The 21,851-nt window shown below is 38.8% G+C and overlaps 1 non-coding gene across 1 annotated transcript; it reads right to left on the reverse strand.

The window, feature by feature from the left end:
• Window positions 1–20,518: 20,518 nt before the first annotated feature.
• Window positions 20,519–20,622, reverse strand: LOC130972147 (small nucleolar RNA R71). The gene has a single exon (XR_009083342.1). It is a non-coding gene; the product is annotated as a small nucleolar RNA R71 (small nucleolar RNA).
• Between the last annotated feature and the right edge of the window lie 1,229 nt (window positions 20,623–21,851).

Below are 21,851 nucleotides of genomic sequence, written 5' to 3' on the forward strand. Positions count from 1 at the left end.
AAGCATGCAATTGACACCAAACTTAAAATATGAAACTAAACTCAAATAAAAGACTCTAAAGCAACAAAAATAAAATATTCCTAATCTAAGCAACAAGATAAACCGTCAGTTGTCCAAACTCGAACAATCCCCGGCAACGGCGCCAAAAACTTGGTGCACGAAATTACAATCACACTTTTGCAATTCCGCACAACTAACCAGCAAGTGCACTGGGTCGTCCAAGTAATACCTTACGTGAGTAAGGGTCGATCCCACGGAGATTGTCGGCTTGAAGTAAGCTATGGTTATCTTGTAACTCTTAGTCAGGATATCAGTAATTCTCAGGTTTAATTGTGAAAAGTAGAAGAACATGAAATAAATACTTGTTTTGCAGTAATGGAGAACAGGTTGAGGTTTTGGAGATGCTCTATCTTCTGAATCTCTGCTTTCCTACTGTCTTCTTTTTCATACACGCAAGGCTCCTTCCATGGCAAGCTGTATGTAGGGTTTCACCGTTGTCAATGGCTACCTCCCATCCTCTCAGTGAAAATGTTCAACGCACTCTGTCACAGCACGGCTATTCATCTGTCGGTTCTCGATCATGTCGGAATAGAATCCAGTGATTCTTTTGCATCTGTCACTAACGCCCCACAATTGCAAGTTTTAAGCTCGTCACAGTCATTCAATCCCTGAATCCTACTCAGAATACCACAGACAAGGTTTAGACCTTCCGGATTCTCAAGAATGGCCGCCAATGGATTCTAGCTTATACCATGAAGATTCTGATTAAGGAATCCAAGAGATACACACTCAATCGAAGGTAGAACGGAGGTGGTTGTCAGGCACACATTCATAGGTGAGAATGGTGATGAGTGTCACGGATCATCACATTCATCAGGTTGAAGAACAAGTGGTATCTTATAATAGAAGCAAGCGTGATTGAATGAAAAGCAGTAGTAATTGCATTAATCCATCAAGACACAGCAGAGCTCCTCACCCCCAACCATGGGGTTTAGAGACTCATGCCATTGAAGATACAGTATAAAACGTGTAATGTGTCATGAGGTCCAGATACAATGTCAAAAGATCCTATTTATAGTGAACTAGTAACCTAGGATATACAGAAATGAGTAAATGACGTAAAAATCCACTTTCGGGGTCCACTTGGTGTGTGCTTGGGCTGAGCATTGAAGCTTTCATGTGTAGAGACTTTTCCTGGAGTTAAACGCCAGCTTTTGTGCCAATTTGGGCGTTTAACTCCAACTTTTGTGCCAGTTCCGGCGTTAAACGCCGGGAATTCTGAAGCTGATTTGCAACGCCGGTTTGGACCATCAAATATCGGGCACAGTATGGACTATTATACATTGCTGGAAAGCCCAGGATGTTTACTTTTCAACGTAATTGAGAGCGCGCCAATTGGGCTTCTGTAGCTCCAGAAAATCCACTTTGAGTGCATGGAGGTCAGAATCCAACAGCATCTGTAGTCCTTTTTCAGCCTCTGAATCAGATTTTTGCTCAGGTCCCTCAATTTCAGCCAGAAATTACCTGAAATCATAGAAAAACACACAAACTCATAGTAAAGCCCAGAAAAGTGAATTTTAAATAAAAACTCATAAAAACATACTAAAAACTAACTAAAATGTACTAAAAACATACTAAAAACAGTGCCAAAAAGCGTATAAATTATCCGCTCATCATGACCCCTTAATGTTGACATAGGTCTTACGGATTGAAATCAACTATGCCTATTTGACTTATCTTCGATGTAAGGTTGACTAAGTAGGATTAACTCTTCATAATCATCATGTGATTGTGGTCAATGTCTAGGATAGGTAACCTTAGCTCTCAATTACTTGCCAAGAGGTTTCTTGCATTTCAATTTTCCATGCTTTGACTTTATTGCTTGTTTGACTTTTATTTCTTGCATGTTTAATTTTCACACTCTTGGTTGAGAAATTGGTTGTTTGGGTGGAATTGAGTTGTGGATGTCCATTCCGCGTTGTGTGAGGATATTTAATTAGTTTGGTTTCCATTGACGCTAGCCTTTCACTAAGTAATTAGTGAGTTGACTAGGACTTATGGATTGAGATTAATTACACCCATTAACTAATTCTCAAGGAGGATTGACTAGTTTGGATTGATTCCACACAATTGCCATATTTGTGGTCCAAAACTAGGATAGGAAACCTAGATTACCCACTTCTTGCCAAGAGTATTGTTAGCACTTAATTTCCATTTCCATTGCCTTTACTTGCTTTCCCTTAATTCCTTGCATGTTTATTTGCTTTCTTTTAATTCCTTGCATGATCATTTAATTTCTTGCTATTTACATTCCCTTGCTCTCTTGCTTGCATTCCCAATTCCCCATGCTCTCTCTCACAGCCAATAAATGTACATTTCATTGCAATTCCTAGGGAGATCGACCCGAGGTTTAAATACTCTAGGTTAATTAGAATTTGTAAACATTTGATTAAGAGAATTTATTGATGGTTTGGACTATGCTACCAACGAATTGATGCTTATATTTTGATTGATTACAAACTATACAATAAATTCTCTTATCACTATACTTGATGTAACTGTTCTTGATTGCGCTTGAACCTTATTACTTGTGGTTGTGACCGAAATTGGTTGGGTTGTGGTGATTTGGATGAGATTAAGCTATTTGGGCCTGAAGCCATGATTGATTATGTGATGGGCCGGAGGCCGTGATTGGTTTGAGTTATGGTTTAGTAAGGTATGTGGTGCGCCAAATTGAACTCCGCACAACTGAACTGGCAAGTGCACCGGGTCATCCAAGTAAACTTCAGGTGAGTGAGGGTCGAATCCCATGAGGATTGTTGGATTGAGCAAGTAATGTGATACATGCTCGGAAAGACAACTGGGGCATTCTAAGACAAAAGGGCAGAATGGGAATTTCACACTTCTAGAGAACCCCACCATTAGAGCACGTGCAAAGAAGCTCAAGGAGAGCTTTGGAAACCTGGCAGCGCTTATGCATATGGAGTTACATCAAGTTCTAACCAAGGAAGAATGGGCAAGGCCCATTGGGCTAAGTCAGGATAGCAAAAAGCCTAATAATTCTTTCCGAATTCAATGGGAGGCATAATTTATCTTTAAATTTTGAAATTCTAGACTCTTGTTTTAGTTTGTTATGTGGTCAAAAGTTTGTTAGAAGACTTGTTTTAAATATGCTATGCTTAGTAGTATTTTTAGGAATTTTAAATTTAAATCAAATCTGATATAATCCATTAAGATCAAATCTGATTTAAATTTTAAAAATATTATCTCATCTTTTTGTTAGTTTGTTAGGGGCCTATTTAAACATTTTTTGTGAGACCATTTACACAATTTTTCTGAGGAATAAATTTCAGTTGCTTTAAGCACGTTTTATTGTGTGAGAAGTGAGGTGAGTGATTTCCTTCGCTTGTTGCATGAGGAAGATTGGAGGATCCAACACTAAGGTGATCTGCGTGGTGGTTTCTTTCAATTTTCGTTCCTCTGATCTAGGTTGTCAAGGACAAGTTCTTTGAAGTTCTAGTAGAGAATCCCTTCCGATGACCTAGGTTGCTAAGAACAGGTATCTTAGAGGACTAGTGATGACATGTCATCATGTCATATTTTTCTATGCTTTTTCATACAAGAAATTGATAATTAGTGCTTAAATATTGAATGCTTTTGTGTTTAAATGGTATATTTCTATGATCTTTTGATTTTATAAATCTTGTAGGAAATAAGTGGAAAAAAAAGCAAAAAAAATATAAATTAAGCTCAAAAAGAGAAAAGAAGAATTTTGGGGCACACTTTGAAGTTTGAGTATGCTTTGGAACCTTAGGCCACGCTTCACATGACCATGAAGCCTTGGCATTAGTAACATGATACATATGCATTAATGCTTATGCATGCATTACCATGAATTAATAATGAAAGCATGCATGCATTTAATTATTAATGCCAAAAGAATGAAATGAATTAAAGCCTGTATGCATACAATGAATTGGCAACGGCATTACTAAGTAAATTAAAGCATGCATTTCATTATTAATGCCACTAATGCCAATTGGCAAATCAAGCTTTAACGTTAATGCATTACTAAGTAATATAATAAAATAAATGAAAGCATGCAACATTTAATGCCAATGAAAGAAATTGATGAACAGTAGCGTTCATTAACAAGGGAGCACTACATTACACAAGGAGCCACGTTCACCAAAGTGAACGCCACGTTCACTACAGTGAACTTTTTCGAGCATTGGCCTAGGAACCAAGGCAAGCGCAACAAAGAGCGCCTAAAGAGTGAACTGAGCGTTCACTAGAGGAGGCCACTTGCGCACCAAGGCGTGCAACAAGGAATGAGCATTCAAAGAAGTGAACGTGGCGTTCATTTTTGTGAATGTTTTCGTGAAAAGGGAGCGCCGAATGAGGCAAATTGTGGCACGTGAGGAAGCATGCTTGGAGCAGTGAACGTAGCGTTCACTTAAGTGAACTGAGCGCTCCACTGGGAGCTACCAATGCACCCTAACTCACTTGAATCAAGCCAATCTGGATCCATACTTATTCAAGGCCAAATCCAAATCAACCCATTTTATTGAAGCCCCAAAGCAAGCAAAGCCCATTGACATCACTCAAAGGCACAAGAAATAGTTAGATTAGGAATTTCATTTAAATTGTAATTTTTTTTCAGTTTCAATTTTATTTTCATTTTTGTAAAGCCTATATAAAGGCATCAGTTTCATTTCATTAGGGAGAGACTGGCTTTGCTAGAGAGTAATAGCTGTAGGAGTATGAGTAAAATAGAAGACTCTCTTTAATACACTTTTATTTTTCTGCACCTTTACATTTCAAGTATTGAATTCAATTTAGTTTATGCAATTTACATCTTCCTGCAATTCTGTTCTTCTACACTTTCACATTTTCGTTTCCCTTGAGCTTGATTTACTTTTCTGCAATTTTACAATTCTGTTCATGATTCAACTTGATTTAATTTTCATGCAATTTAAATTTCCTATTACTTGTTCTCAAGATCTCTTTGATTGCTTGCTTTCTTGCTTTCTTTAAATTCTCTGCACCCAATTCCCTTTACATTTGTTATACTTTACATTTCTTGCTTTTTAAGTTTCAGTCAATTTACTTTTTGCACTTTATAATTCTTGCAATTTACTTTCTGTTGATAAATTTTACCCAATTCTCACTGTTAGCTTAACTAAACTAATCACCTCACTAAAGTTGCTTGATCTATCAATCCCTGTGGGATCGACCTCACCCTTGTGAGTTATTACTACTTGATGCGACTCGGTACACTTGCCGGTGAGTTTGTGTGGAAATCTAATTTTCACCCATCAAGTTTTTGGCACTGTTGTCGGGGATTGATTTAGATCAACAATGATTAAGTGGGTGAGAAGTCTAGATTAAGCATTTTCTTTGTTTTTGTTCTTTTAATTTTCTGATGCCAAGGTGTTTGAGTTATTGCCTCACTAAGAAATTCTCCTCTGTGATATGAATTTCAATTTTCATTGGTGATGTGTTTTATAAAATTCAAATGGAGTTCAACTCATCTTTTGATCAAACAAGTTTCATGGGATATTACCCACCATCACCAACTGACTATTCTAATGGTGGCTGGGAATATCACAAAGAAATCACAGATTCTGAGCAACCCAATCAATGGGGATTTGCTTCAGAGCCAACAAATGAGCAAGACAATTTCATGAGATATTGCCCAACACCACAAAATGATTCATGTCATTATCCTCATGGTGACTGAGAATATCAACAAGGAATGAGAGAGTATGAACAATCAAGTGAAATGAACCACTTCCCAGAGCCACAAAGTGACTCATACTATTATGATACGCACACAAATGATGGCTAGTAAATTGCAATGATTCACATTCTAATAATTCAAAGACATTATCACCTGATTATGCTATCAGTACATACATGAAAGATTGTTCCTCCATGCCACAAAATAATCCACACTGTGATGAATCCAACAATCACTCAAGTTATGGGTAGGAGGATCAAAACCAAACAGCATTCAATAGTTCATACTCCACTCATCCAGAGACATCATCACTGGAGTGTGCTTTCAATAAATTCATGCAAAATTGTCCTCCAATACAACAAGATGGTCCATACTGTGATGAATTCAACAATTCTTCAAGTTGTGCTTGGGAGGACCAAAATCAGAGAGCATTTGACAATTCATACTCCACATATTAAGAGCCATCATCACTTGAGCATACATTCAATTCATTTATGCAAAATTGTCCAACCTCACCTCCCATTTCTTCACTTTAAAATTCTTCATCACTTGATTTTACCTCAACATAAAATTTCCCCCAAGATCTATACGACTCATTTCACCAACCACAAAATTCATTCCACAATTCACAAAATTCATTCCATACCATTCAAAACAACCTCACTACAACATATCCATGTCCACAAAATTTCTCTCAACCTTCATCTTTTGAGCTAGTAGCAGAGGATCCCCTTCAAAAGTCCAGAGAATTATTGGAAAGACAAAAACAATCCTGGAAAGAGCAAGAGACCCTCTTCAAGAAGATGGGTGAGCACTTGGTGAAAATAAGGAAACACTCAGAACTGCTAAGCAAGGAAGATGAAGACTACTTGATGGATGTGAAGGAGGAAGTGGAAGAGCAAGAAGAAGAGGCACCTATGTCAAGCAAACTTTCAATGAAGAATGAGGTGGTGGAGGTATTTGAACCTGAAGCTGCACTTGAGATGACAAGGAAACATAAAAACTCACAACCCTCACAAACTTCCCTGAACTAAAGATGCTCAACACTTGAATCTGTGATTGAATGATATGAAGAGGAGATGAAGAAATATTGGGAAGAACAACAGATCTCCTCCATGAAAGTGCTATTAAATCAAATGTTGAGTGCAAAAGAGGAAGTAGGAAAACAAGAAAGTGAGGAAGACAATCAAGGAAATTCACACTCAAGTGAAGCAGAGAAGTACATAGAGGCAAAGCTCATGGAACCAGCAATTCAAAAGGCTTTTCATGAAGATAATGCTCCAATAATCACACAGCAACCATGTCTTGACATTAAAGAAGTGAAGGCAACCAACAACAACACTAAAGAGAGGATTGTGACCAAGCTACAAAGGATAACATTCATGAAGAAGAGAAGGTCAACTGCAAACAATCCAACCCCTGAACCATCAGCAAGCAAGTTCAATCAAGCCATTAACAAAAGGAAGCTTGCTGAGGAGAGACCAAGACAGGGGACAATAGCTGAATCTTCTCCTCCCTTGAGGTCATTCCTCTTAACAAACTGAAAGAAGAGGAAGAAAGTTGAGAACAACATGTCGAGATAATGACACTAAAAGAGCGCTTGTTGGGAGGCAACCCAACCTTAGGTAACATTTCATTCCTTTGCTTTCTTTATTCTCTCTGTCTGCTTTGTTTAAATTTCAATAAATTGGCATATAGTTACATTCTAAGTTTGGTGTTGTCCTGCAACAATATGTTTTCAATCTTTATGGATGATTGCATCAATTCTAAACTGAAAGTGTCACACTAAGTTTCTAAGTTTGGTGTGCCACTTAATCTTCTGTGCAATAAATCCAGCAACACCACTTGTCTGCATAATCATAATGCCTTTGTAGTGTTATTTTTCTTTTGGTTTGACACTTTTTCATTCTACTTGCTTTAGTCATTTTTCTGTTTTTAATGCTTCCATTTAGTTTGCTACTTAACTGTTTTGTTAATACCTCACCAAGAAATCCTTATTCATGACAGATTCTTCCCTTAGTGATTGTATTTAACATATAACAGTTTCATTTGCTTAGTTTTAGTTCAAATAAATTGACATATGATTGCATTCTAAGTTTGGTGTTGCTATGCAACAAAAATTTATTTCCAATCTATATTAGATACTTGCATCAATTCCAAGTGAAAGTGTCACACTAAGTTTGGTGTGCCACTCATTCTTCATGAACTGTATCATACACACCCTCTTATTTTTGCAATCACAATGTCTTTGTCTCCTGTGCCTTTACGGTTATTTTTAATTTGCTTGCTTAAACACATATGCTACTGACATTTTCTTGTGTAAGACATTCATGATCCATTTTAGACCCCACCACCATTGTTCTAATTGTTGCTTAAGGATGAGCAAGCATTCTAAGTGTGGCATGGAGAGGGGAAGAATAGGAGGAAATGGACAACAACAAGAAAGATGAACTACAAGGTGGTAACGCTTCTTTCTTTTCCTACTTACTTCCAGCACTATAAATTGCATGATTGTCTTTATTTTTTCTGTATACACATGTGTGTATGAATTAGCATAGCCTAAATTTGATTTGTAACATCTTGCTGTGATATTATGACTACCATCTTGGATTTTGTGAGTTCAAAAGCAATAAAGCATCATGATCATAAACAAACAAGGTCATTAAAGAAGAATTTAGCATGGGCATACAAGTATTGGAAGGCTAGTATGATCAATTGTTACTCAATTGCATTAAAATTTATTTAATTGAAGTTTTCATCAAGAACATTTTATGAAATTTTTTAAATCATGAAAACCTTGAAGGAAGCAATTGCAAATTAAGGTAAAAAAAGGAAAAGGGAAAGAATAAGAAAGCTGAAGGCTCTGAGTACCAATGACAATTCATTTGTTAAGTACTTGTGGTGTTTATGTATCAAGAAAAAAGCTTGAAAACAAAACACTTAGAGTCAAGGTTAGGCTCAAGTGCAAATGCACTCCCTCAAAGCTCAAGGCTCTGAGCATCAATGATTAGAGAGTAAAGAGAAGAAACAAATGAGCTTAAAGAAGTCATCCAATTAAATGCTTGTGGTGCTTATGTATCACTACAAGAAAAAAGGCCTGTCGGCACCCTTTTTTCTTGCCACGCTTTTAAAGCGTGCCCAAAAGTGGTCTATAGGCACGCTTTTGCGAGGGTGGCCACTGATTTGTGATTTGGCCACACTTTTTTTGCCACGCTTGAAAAGCGTGGCCATAGAGAGAAATCGGTACGCTTTTATGAGGGTGGCCACTGATAAACCCCATTTTTAGGGTTTATCTTGTATAGATTTTGAGGGTTTTAACAATGATCCCACGCACTTATTCATATGAAAATGCATGATTTTGTGTTCCTTTCCCAATTTTGCCTCATGGATGAAAACATGCTTCCTTTGCACTAAATTAGATATATTTTTAATCCTCCTTTAGTATCATTCGATGCCGTGATCCGTGTGTTAAGTGGTTTCAGAGTTCATAGGGCAAGGATGACTTGGAGGGGAGAATGGGAGCACACATAAAGGAAAGGAGCATGGAAAAATTGAGCTTTGGAAATTTTAGCAGCGGCGCGTGCGTGCACATGGCGCGTCCGCGCAGATTCAAGCCGCCAGGAGCCAAGCTACGAGCTGGCGCGTTTAGCAGCTAGGCCATGACCCTCATGGATGCGCCCGCGCGCATTACGCCTGCGCGCCGATTGCGATTACCCCAGGGGCGCGTGCGCGTATTGTGCGCGTACGCGCCGATGGTCGCACAAGATTTTTTTAAGAAAGCACGTGACTAGAGCGTGGAGGCAGTTAGGGACCCTGTTTTGGGCTAGAGCTTTGGCGGGAAAAGCTTAAGAAAGCCAAGGATTGAAGGGTTTGCGGGGGGGAATTCACTCATTTTTACTTTTTCTTAGATATTTTCCTAGAGTTGGTTACATTTTGGGTAGAGAGAGAACCTCCAACCTCTCTCTAGGATTTCATTCTCCATTGCAATTCTCCTTTGATTCTCTTGGTGAGATCCATTGTAATTCAGGATCATAAGCTTCTTCTTCAGATGAAGCATCCTTAGTACTGCCTGGTGCAGCTTGCATTCCAGACAGACTTTGAGAAATCATATTGACTTGCTGAGTCAATATTTTGTTCTGAGCCAATATGGCATTCAGAGTATCAATCTCAAGAACTCCTTTCTTCTGATTCATCCCATTGTTCACAGGATTCCTTTCAGAAGTGTACATGAATTGGTTATTTGCAACCATTTCAATGAGTTCTTGAGCTTCTGCAGGCGTCTTCTTCAGATGAAGAGATCCTCCAACAGAGTTGTCCAATGACATCTTGGACAGTTCAGACAGACCATCATAGAAGATACCTATGATGCTCCATTCAGAAAGCATGACAGAGGGATATTTTCTGATCAATTGTTTGTATCTTTCCCAAGCTTCATAGAGGGATTCACCTTCCTTATGTCTGAAGGTTTGGACTTCCACTTTAAGCTTACTCAATTTTTGAGGTGGAAAGAACTTTGCCAAGAAGGCATTGACTAGCTTTTCCTAAGAGTTCAGGCTTTCTTTAGGTTGTGAGTCCAACCATATCCTAGCTCTGTCTCTTACAGCAAAAGGGAATAGCATAAGTCTGTAGACCTCAGGGTCAACCCCATTAGTCTTGACAATGTCACAGATTTGCAAGAATTCAGCTAAAAATTGATGAGGATCTTCCCATGGAAGTCCATGGAACTTGCAATTCTGTTGCATTAGAGAAACTAATTGAGGCTTAAGCTCAAAGTTGTTTGCTCCAATGGCAGGGATAGAGATGCTTCTCCCATAGAAGTCGGGAGTAGGTGCAGTAAAGTCACCCAGCACCTTCCTTGCATTATTGGCATTGTTGTTGTTTTCGCCTGCCATGTCTTCTTCTTATTTGAAGATTTCTGTTAGGTCCTCTACAGAGAGTTGTGCCTTAGTTTCTCTTAGCTTTCGCATCAAGGTCCTTTCAGGTTCAGGGTCAGCCTCAACAAGAATGCTTTTGTCTTTGCTCCTGCTCATATGAAAGAGAAGAAAACAAGAATATATGGAATACTCTATGTCACAGTATAGAGATTCCTTGAGGTGTCAGAGGAAAAGAAAAATAGAAGGAAGAGGTAGAAGAATTCGAATTTATCAAGAAAGATAGAGTTCGAATTGTGCATTGAGGAGGAGTGTTAGTCCATAAATAGAAGGATGTGAGAAGAGGGGAAGAAATTTTCGAAAATTAAAAAGATTTTTTAAAAAATTTTGAAAAAAATACTAATTGATTTTCGAAAACTAAGAGTGAAAAAGAAATCAAGTGATTTTTGAAAAAGATTTTGAAATTAGAAATCAAAAAGATATGATTGAAAACTATTTTGAAAAAGATGTGATTAAGAAGATATGATTGAAAAGTTTTGGTTTAAAAAGATTTGATTGAGAAGATATGATTTGAAAAACAATTTAAAAAGATTTGATTTTGAAAATTAATGACTTGGCTAACAAGAAAGGTATGATTCAGACATTAAACCTTTCTCAACAGAAAAGGCAACATAATTGAAATGTTGAATCAAATCCTTAATTGTTAGCAAGTATTTTTGAAAATGGAAAGAAATTGATTTTGAAAATATATGATTGAAAAGATATGAGTTGAAAAAGATTTGATTTTGAAAAATTTTGAAAACTTGAAAAAATTTTGAGTTAAAAAGAAAATCTTCCCTCTTGTGCCATCCTGGCGTTAAACGCCCAGAATGGTATCCATTCTGGCGTTTAACGCCCAAAACACTACCCTTTTGGGCGTTAAACGCCCAACCAGGTACCATGGTTGGCGTTTAAATGCCAGTTTTTCTTCTTCACTGGGCGTTTTGAACGCCCAGCTTTTTCTGTGTAATTCCTCTGCTGTATGTTCTGAATCTTCAATTCTCTGTATTATTGACTTGAAAAGACACAAATTAAAAAAAATTTTGGATTTTTAATAATGAGGAATAATAAAAATGAAACTAAGATCAAATAAACAATGCATGCAAGACATCAAACTTAGAAGTTTGTATACTATTGACACTAACAAAATGAGAATGCATATGAGAAACAACAAAACACTCAAGACAAGAGAATTTAAAGATCAGAACAAGGAAATCATCAAGAACAACTTGAAGATTAATGAAGGCACATGAAGGAATTCAAAAAAAATGCAAGAAGAATAGAAACATGCAATTGACACCAAACTTAAAATGAGACACTAGACTTAACAAGAAACATAAAATATTTTTGGTTTTTATGATTTTGTAATTTTTTTGGATTTTTCGAAAATTAAGTGGAAAAGAAAATAAAGATATCAAAATTCTTAATGAGAATTCCAGGAATCATGCAATGTTAGTCTAAAGCTTTAGTCTAAAGGAATTAGACATGGCTAGCCAAGCTTCAGCAAGACATTGCATTCAAGAGCTAAATTGATGAGAATCAATCAGCTTTGGTGATGATGAGAACATCACCTTGAAACACTAGAATTCATTCTTAAGAACTCTGAAGAAAAATACCTAAGCTAAGCAACAAGATGAACTGTCAGTTGTCCAAACTCGAACAATTCCCGGCAACGGCGCCAAAAACATGGTGCACGAAATTGTGATCATCAATGGCGCCATCAACATGGTACACTCAATTGCAATCTCAACTCTTTATCACAACTTCGCACAACTAACCAGCAAGTGCACTGGGTTGTCCAAGTAATAAACCTTACGCGAGTAAGGGTCGATCCCACAGAGATTGTTGGTATGAAGCAAGCTATGGTCACCTTGTAAATCTCAGTCTGGCAGATTCAAATGGTTATGGATGATTTATGAATAAAACATAAAATAAAGATAGAGGTACTTATGTAATTCATTGGTGAGAATTTCAGATAAGCGTATGGAGATGCTTTGTCCCTTCCGTCTCTCTGCTTTCCTACTATCTTCATCCAATCCTTCTTACTCCTTTCCATGGCAAGCTGTATGTTGGGCATCACCATTGTCAATGGCTATAGTCCCGTCCTCTCAGTGAAAATGTTCAACGCGCTCTGTCACAGCACGGCTAATCATCTGTCGGTTCTCAATCAGGTTGGAATAGAATCTAGTGATTCTTTTGCGTCTGTCACTAACGCCCAGCCTTCAGGAGTTTGAAGCTCATCACAGTCATTCAATCATTGAATCCTACTCAGAATACCACAGACAAGGTTTAGAACTTCCGGATTCTCTTGAATGCCGCCATCAATTCTAGCTTATACCACGAAGATTCTTATTAAGGAATCTAAGAGATATCCACTCAGTCTAAGGTAGAACGGGGGTAGTTGTCAGGCACACGTTCATAAGTGAGAATGATGATGAGTGTCACGGATCATCACATTCATCAAGTTGAGGAACAAGTGACATCTTAGAACAAGAATAAGCTGAATTGAATAGAAGAACAATAGTAATTGCATTAATACTCGAGGTACAGCAGAGCTCCACACCTTAATCTATGGTGTGTAGAAACTCCACCGTTGAAAATACATAAGTGATAATGGTGATCATTGGCTTCGGCCCCAGAGAGGGAACTAGAAGAACCAAGATATGATCTAAGATCTAAAGTGATCAAAAGATGAAAATACAATAGCAAAAGGTCCTATTTGTAGAGAACTAGTAGCCTAGGGTTTATAGAAATGAGTAAATGACATAAAAATCCACTTCCGGGCCCACTTGGTGTGTGCTTGGGCTGAGCATTGAAGCTTTCATGTGTAGAGACTTTTCTTGGAGTTAAACGCCAGCTTTGGTGCCAGTTTGGGGGTTTAACTCACATTCTTGTGCCAGTTCCGGCGTTTAACGCCGGGCAGTTCTGAGCTGATTTGGAACGCCGATTTGGGCCATCAAATCTCGGGCAAAGTATGGACTATTGTACATTGCGGGAAAGCTCAGGATGTCTACTTTCCAACGCAGTTGAGAGCGCACCAATTAGGCTTCTGTAGCTCCAGAAAATTCACTTCGAGTGCAGGGAGGTCAGAATCCAACAGCATCTGCAGTCCTTTTCAGCCTCTGAATCAGATTTTTGCTCAGGTCCCTCAATTTCAGCCAGAAAATACCTGAAATCATAGAAAAACACACAAACTCATAGTAAAGTCCAGAAAAGTGAATTTTAACTAAAAACTAATAAAAATATAATAAAAACTAACTAAAACATACTAAAAACATACTAAAAATAATGCCAAAAAGCATATAAACTATCCGCTCATCAGTCATCTTGTAAATCTCAGTTAGGCGGATAATAAATGGTTATGGAGTTTTCGAATAATAATAATAAATAAATAGAAAATAAAGATAGAATTACTTATGTAAATCATTGGTGAGAATTTCAGACAAGTGTATGGAGGTGCTTGTCCCTGTTGAATCTCTGCTTTCCTACTGCTTTCATCCAATCCTTCTTACTCCTTTCCATGGCAAGCTGTATGTAGGGCATCACCATTGTCAATGGCTACATCCCATCCTCTCAGTGAAAATGGTCCAAATGCTCTGTCACAGCACGGCTAATCATCTGTCGGTTCTCGATCATGTTGGAATAGAATCCCTTGATTCTTTTGCGTTTTTCATCACGCCCAACAATCGCGAGTTTGAAGCTCGTCACAGTTATTCAATCCCAAAATCCTACTCGGAATATCACAGACAAGGTTAGACTTTCCAGATTCCCATGAATGCCGCCATCAATTCTAGCTTATACCACGAAGATTCTGATTAAGGAATCCAAGAGATATGCGCCCGGTCTAAGGTAGAACGGAAGTGGTTGTCAGTCACGCATTCATAGGTGAGAATAATGATGAGTGTCACGGATCATCACATTCATCATGTTGAAGAGCAACGAATATCTTAGAACAGGAATAAACTGAATTGAATAGAAAATAGTAGTAATTGCATTGAAACTCGAGGTACAACAGATCTCCACACCCTTAATCTATGGTGTGTAGAAACTCCACCGTTGAAAATACATAAGTGATAAAGGTTCAGGCATGGCCAAATGGCCACCCACCCCAAGTTCTCAGGACTAGGCGTCCAGAGATAGATACCAAGATATCAATATACCAGTAAAAAGTCCTATTTATACTAGACTAGCTACTAGGGTTTACAGAAATAAGTAATTGATGCATAAATCCACTTCTGGGGCCCACTTGGTGTATATTTGGGCTGAGCTTAAACTTTACACGAGATGAGGCTTCTTTTGGAGTTGAACGCCAAGTTGTAACGTGTTTTTGGTGTTCAACTCTGGTTCGTGACGTGTTTCTGGCGTTTGACTCCAAAATGCAGCATGAAACTGGCGTTGAGCGCCCATTTACATCGTCTAATCACTAATAAAGTATGAACTATTATATATTGCTAGAAAGCTCTAGATGTCTACTTTCCAACGCCGTTGAGTGCGCGCCATTTGGAGTTCTGTAGCTCCAGAAAATCCATTTCGAGTGCAGGGAGGTCAGAATCCAACAGCATCAGCAGTCCTTTGTCAGCCTTTTATCAGAGTTTTGCTCAAGTCCCTCAATTTCAGCCAGAAAATACCTGAAATCACAGAAAAACACACAAGCTCATAGTAAAGTCCAGAAATGTGAATTTAACATAAAAACTAATGAAAACATCCCTAAAAGTAGCTAGATCCTACTAAAAACTACCTAAAAATAATGCCAAAAAGCGTATAAATTATCCGCTCATCAGAGACCGCCGCTCTTGCCAAATCCTTGGGTGAGATGACAAACATTCTAAAGCAACTCCAATTGGGTCAACAACAACCTTCACCACCTCCTCAACAATATAGCCAACAACCTCCTCAACAATATTGTCAACAATTGGTCCCCCAAAAAGTGTGTGGCATTTGCTCTTGCTATTCCCATTACACGGACGAGTGTCTAAGTCTTCAAGAAGATAATACCTTGGCAGCTACCCACAACTATTATGACCGCCCAAATCAAGGGTACCACCAACAAGGCGGCAATTTCAACTAAGGGTATCCCCAACAAGGAGGAAGCTATAATAAAGGGGGTGGCAATTATAATCAAAATTGGAGGGACAATCACCAACAAGGAGGTAGGGACAACAACAACAATGGAGGCAATCAAAGATGGAACAACAACAACTCACAAAACTAATACTCCCAAAGCTAACCATACACCCAACAAAACCAAGGAAGAAACTACCAAACCTATCAACCACCACATCAACGACCACCACCTCTACCCAACCAATCACAAGCCCCTCAAATCACATACCCTTCCACTTCTCCCAATCAAGATGATACACTCCGGACTATTCTCCAAGGCCAAAAAGAGCTTCAAACCACACTTGCTTTCAGCCTTACCAGTCTTACATCTACTCTACAAGCTCTTCTTGCACGCATGGATCCACCCTCCACTTCCGCTCCTCAAGCCCCAAGTTCTAGTGCCATTCCCTCTCAACCTCAACCCAATCCTAAAGGTGGAATTAATGCCATTACCTTGAGATCTGGGATACAATTGAAAGAGAAGAAGGCAAATGACACAAGTTCGATCATAATCACTCAAGAGGAGGACGGAATCGAGATAGAAGAAATAGAAGAGGAGGAGGAAGCACAAGTCATAGTTGAGGATGAAGAGACTCAACCAACAAGTGAGGTCCCTAAGAATAAGGGAGCCGTGGAAGAAGAAATTGCTCAACCAATCCCATTTCCTACACTTGCAAAGAAGGATAAACTCCATTTGTAGGGTTTATCTTATGCTTCATTTAAGAGAATTTATGACCTTTTACCCATATTAATTCAATGAAATAGATGGTTTCATGATTGTCTCCCAATTTGTGCTTAAGTGTGAAAACATGCTTTCTAGGTCCTTAATTAGCTAAATTTAATTCACCTTTGATTCCACTAGATGCCTTGACTTGTTTTTTAAGTCCAGGTTGAAAAGGGCTAGAGAAGGATCAAAGGAGTGAAAGGAAAGCATACAAAGTGGAGAAGATCATGAAAAGCCAAAGAATTGAACCCGCCCATGGACGCACGCGCGCACCAGGCGCTTACGCGCACCTTGCGAAGTACCCCATGAACGCGTACGCGTGCTGTGCGCGTACTGATGAGCGGATAATTTGTACGCTTTTTGGCATTGTTTTTAGTATGTTTTTGGTAGTTTTAGTTGAGTTCTTAGTATATTTTTATTAGTTTTTAGTTAAAATTCACTTTTCTGGACTTTACTATGAGTTTGTGTGTTTTTCTATGATTTCAGGTATTTTCTGGCTGAAATTGAGGGACCTGAGCAAAAATCTGATCCAGAGACTGAAAAGGACTGCAGATGCTGTTGGATTCTGACCTCCCTGCACTCGAAGTGGATTTTCTGGAGCTACAGAAGCCCAATTGGCGCGCTCTCAACGGCGTTGGAAAGTAGACATACTGGGCTTTCCAGCAATATATGATAGTCCATACTTTGCCCAAGATTTGATGGCCCAAACCGGCGTTCAAAGTCATCTTCAGATTTCCCAGCGTTAAACGCCGGAACTGGCACCTAAATGGGAGTTAAACGCCCAAACTGGCATAAAAGCTGGCGTTTAACTCCAAGAAGAGTCTCTACACGAAAAATGCTTCATTGCTCAGCCCAAGCACACACCAAGTGGGCCCGGAAGTGGATTTTTATGTCATTTACTCATCCTTAGGCTACTAGTTTTCTATAAGTTGGACCTTTTACTATTGTATTTTCATCTTTCAATCTTAGAAATCTTTTGATTATGTTTTTATGATTGAACCCACTTTGGGAGGCTGGCCATTCGGCCATGCCTAGACCTTGTTCTTATGTATTTTCAACGGTGGAGTTTCTACACACCATAGATTAAGGTGTGGGGCTCTGCTGTACCTCGAGTATTAATGCAATTACTATTGTTCTTCTATTCAATTCCGCTTGTTCTTTGTCCAAGATATCACTTGTTCTTCAACTTGATGAATGTGATGATCTATGACACTCATCATCATTCTCACCTATGAACGTGTGACTGACAACCACCTCCGTTCTACCTTAGATTGGGTGAATATCTCTTGGATTCCTGATACACGATGCATGGTTGATCGCCTGACAACCGAGTGCTCGCCTGACAAACGAGCTAGCCATTCCGTGAGATCAGAGTCTTCGTGGTATAGGCAAGAACTGATGGCGGCATTCAAGAGAATTCAGAAGGTCTAACCTTGTCTGTGGTATTCTGAGTAGGATTCAATGATTGAATGACTGTGACGTGCTTCAAACTCCTGATGGCGGGGCGTTAGTGACAGACGCAAAAGAATCAATGGATTCTATTCCGGCCTGATTGAGAACCGACAGATGGATAGCCGTGCCGTGACAGGGTGCGTTGAACATTTCCACTGAGAGGATGGGAGGTAGCCACTGACAACGGTGAAACCCTTGCATAAGCTTGCCATGAAAAGGAGTAAGAAGGATTGGATGAAGACAGTAGGAAAGCAGAGAGACGGAAGGGAAGGCATCTTCATACGCTTATCTGAAGCTCTCACCAATGATATACATAAGTATCTCTATCTTTATCTTTATGTTTTATTCATATATCACCATTACCCATTTGAGTCTGCCTGACTGAGATTTACAAGGTGACCATAGCTTGCTTCATACCAACAATCTCCGTGGGATCGACCCTTACTCGCGTAAGGTTTATTACTTGGACGACCCAGTGCACTTGCTGGTTAGTTGTGCGAAGTTGTGTTTATGCCATGGTATTGAACACCAAGTTTTTGGATTCATTACCGGGGATTATTTGAGTTGTGAAAAGTATTGATCACAATTTCGCATACCAAGTTTTTGGCGCCGTTGCCGGGGATTGTTTCGTGTTTGGACAACTGACGGTTCATCTTGTTGCTTAGATTAGGTATTTTTCTTCAGAGTTCTTAAGAATGAATTCTAGTGTTTCATGATGATCTGTTGAAGTCTGGCTGGCTGTGAAGCCATGTCTAATCTTATTGGACCGAGGTTTCAACTGATCATCACAAGAGCTTGTTGATCTCTATCAATCTTGCTATTGGAGCAATGATCTGCTAAGGCTTGGCTGGCCATTGGCCATGTCTAGTGTTTTGGACCGAAGCTTTCTTTGAAAGCTTGGCTGGCTGTGAAGCCATGTCTAATTCCTGGACCGGAGTCTTAGACTAACATTGCAATGATTCCTGGAATCCAAATTAAGAATTCTGAAACTTTTATTTTCTATTTCTATATAATTTTCGAAAAAGCACAAAAAAATTTCAAAATCATAAAAAACCAAAAATATTTTATGTTTCTTGTTTGAGTCTAGTGTCTAATTTTAAGTTTGGTGTCTTGCATGCATTGTTTATTTGATCTTGGTTCTATTTTCAAGTCAATAGTACAGGGAACTGAAGATTCAGAACATGCAGCAGAGGAATTACACAGAAAAAGCTGGGCGTTCAAAACGCCCAGTGAAGAAGGACAGACTGGCGTTTAAACGCCAGCCAGGGTACCTGGTTGGGCGTTTAACGCCCAAAAAGGTAGTGCATTGGGCATTAAACGCCAGAATGTGCACCATTCTGGGCGTTTAACGCCAGGATGGCACAAGGGGGAGAATTTTGTTTTCAAATCAATTTTTTTTCAAGTTTTCAAAGTTTTTCAAAATCAAATCTTTTTCAAATCATATCTTTTCAATCAAATGTTTTCAAAATCAATTTCTTTCCCTTTTTAAAGATACTTGCTAACAATTAATGATTTGATTGAACATTTCAAGTATGTTGCCTTTTCTGTTGAGAAAGGTTTAAATGTTTGAATCATATCTTTTCTTGTTAGGCAAGTCATCAATTTTTAAAAATCAAATCTTTTTAAAATTGTTTTCAAATCATATCTTCTCAATCACATATTTTTTAAAAAAAAAAACCAATCATATCTTCTTAACCTCATATTTTTCAAAATAGTTTTCAATCAAATCTTTTTGATTTCTAATTTCAAAATCTTTTCCAAAAATCACTTGATTTCTTTCCCACTCTTATTTTCGAAAAAATTAATTAATGTTTTTCAAAATGTTTTCAAATTCTTTTACTTAATTTTCGAAAATCACCTTCCCCTCTTCTCACATCCTTCTATTTATGGAGTACCACTCCTTCTCAATGCACAAATCGAACTCTATCTAATTAAGTTCGAATTCTTCTACCCCTTTCTTCTATTTTTCTGTTCTTCTGACACCTCAAGGAATCTCTATACTGTGACATAGAGGATTCCATATTTTCTTGTTCTCTTCTCTTTCATATGAGCAGGAGCAGAGACAAAGGCATTCTTGTTGAAGCTGACCCTGAACCTGAAAGGACCTTGAAGCGAAAGCTAAGAGAAGCTAAGGCACAACTCTCTACAGAGGACCTAACAGAAATCTTCAAAGAAGAAGACATGGCAGCCGAAAACAACAACAATGCCAACAATGCAAGGAAGGTGCTGGGTGACTTTACTGCACCTACTCCCGACTTCTATGGGAGAAGCATCTCTATCCCTGCCATTGGAGCAAACAACTTTGAGCTTAAGCCTCAATTAGTTTCTCTAATGCAACAGAATTGCAAGTTCCATGGACTTCCTTTGGAAGATCCTCATCAGTTCTTAGCTGAATTCTTGCAAATCTGTGACACTGTCAAGACCAATGGGGTAGACCCTGAGGTCTACAGACTTATGCTATTCCCTTTTGCTGTAAGAAACAGAGCTAGGATATGGTTGGACTCACAACCTAAAGAAAGCCTGGACTCATGGGAAAAGCTAGTCAATGCCTTCTTGGCAAAGTTCTTTCCACCTCAAAAATTGAGTAAGCTTAGAGTGGAAGTCCAAACCTTCAGACAGAAGGATGGAGAATCCCTCTATGAAGCTTGGGAAAGATACAAACAATTGATCAGAAAGTGTCCATCTGACATGCTTTCTGAATGGAGCATCATAGGTATTTTCTATGATGGTTTGTCTGGACTATCCAAGATGTCTTTGGATAGCTCTGCTGGAGGATCTCTTCATCTGAAGAAGACGCCTACAGAAGCTCAAGAGCTAATTGAAATGATTGCAAATAACCAATTCATGTACACTTCTGAAAGGAATCCTGTGAACAATGGGACTAATCAGAAGAAAGGAGTTCTTGAAATTGATACTCTGAATGCCATATTGGCTCAGAATAAAATATTGACTCAACAAGTCAATTTGATCTCTCAAAGTCTGTCTGGAATGCAAAATGCACCAAGCAGTACTAAGGATGCTTCATCTGAAGAAGAAGCTTATGATTATGAGAACCCTTCAATGGAAGAGGTGAATTACCTAGGAGAACCCTATGGAAACACCTATAATTCTTCATGGAGAAATCATCCAAATTTCTCATGGAAGAATCAAGAGAGACCTCAACAAGGTTTCAGCAACAATAATGGTGGAAGAAACAGGTTTAGCAATAGCAAGCCTTTTCCATCATCTTCTCAGCAACAGACAGAGAATTCTAAACAGAACCCCTCTGACTTAGCAACCATGGTCTCTGATCTAATCAAGACCACTCAAAGTTTCATGACTGAAACAAGGTCCTCCATTAGGAATTTGGAGGCACAAGTGGGACAGCTGAGCAAGAAAGTTACTGAACTCCCTCCAAGTACTCTTCCAAGCAACACAGAAGAAAATCCAAAAGGAGAGTGCAAGGCCATCAACATGGCCGAATTTGGAGAGGAAGGAGAGGAAGTGAACGCCACTGAGGAAGACCTCAGTGGGCGTGCACTGACTTCCACTGAGTTCCCCAATGAGGAACCATGGGAATCTGAGGCTCAAAATGAGACCATAGAGATTCCATTGGACTTACTTCTGCCTTTCATGAGCTCTGATGAGTATTCTTCCTCTGAAGAGGATGAGTATGTCACTGAAGAGCAAGTTGCTAAATACCTTGGAGCAATCATGAAGCTAAATGACAAGTTATTTGGAAATGAGACTTGGGAGAATGAACCTCCTTTGCTCACCAAAGAACTGGATAACTTGTCTAGACAGAAATTACCTCAAAAGAGACAAGATCCTGGGAAGTTTTCAATACCTTGTACCATAGGCACCATGACCTTCAAGAAGGCTCTGTGTGACTTAGGGTCAAATGTAAACCTCATGCCTCTCTCTGTAATAGAGAAGCTAG

Source organism: Arachis stenosperma, chromosome 3 (genome assembly GCF_014773155.1).
Source record: "Arachis stenosperma cultivar V10309 chromosome 3, arast.V10309.gnm1.PFL2, whole genome shotgun sequence".
Taxonomy (NCBI): Eukaryota; Viridiplantae; Streptophyta; class Magnoliopsida; order Fabales; family Fabaceae; genus Arachis; species Arachis stenosperma.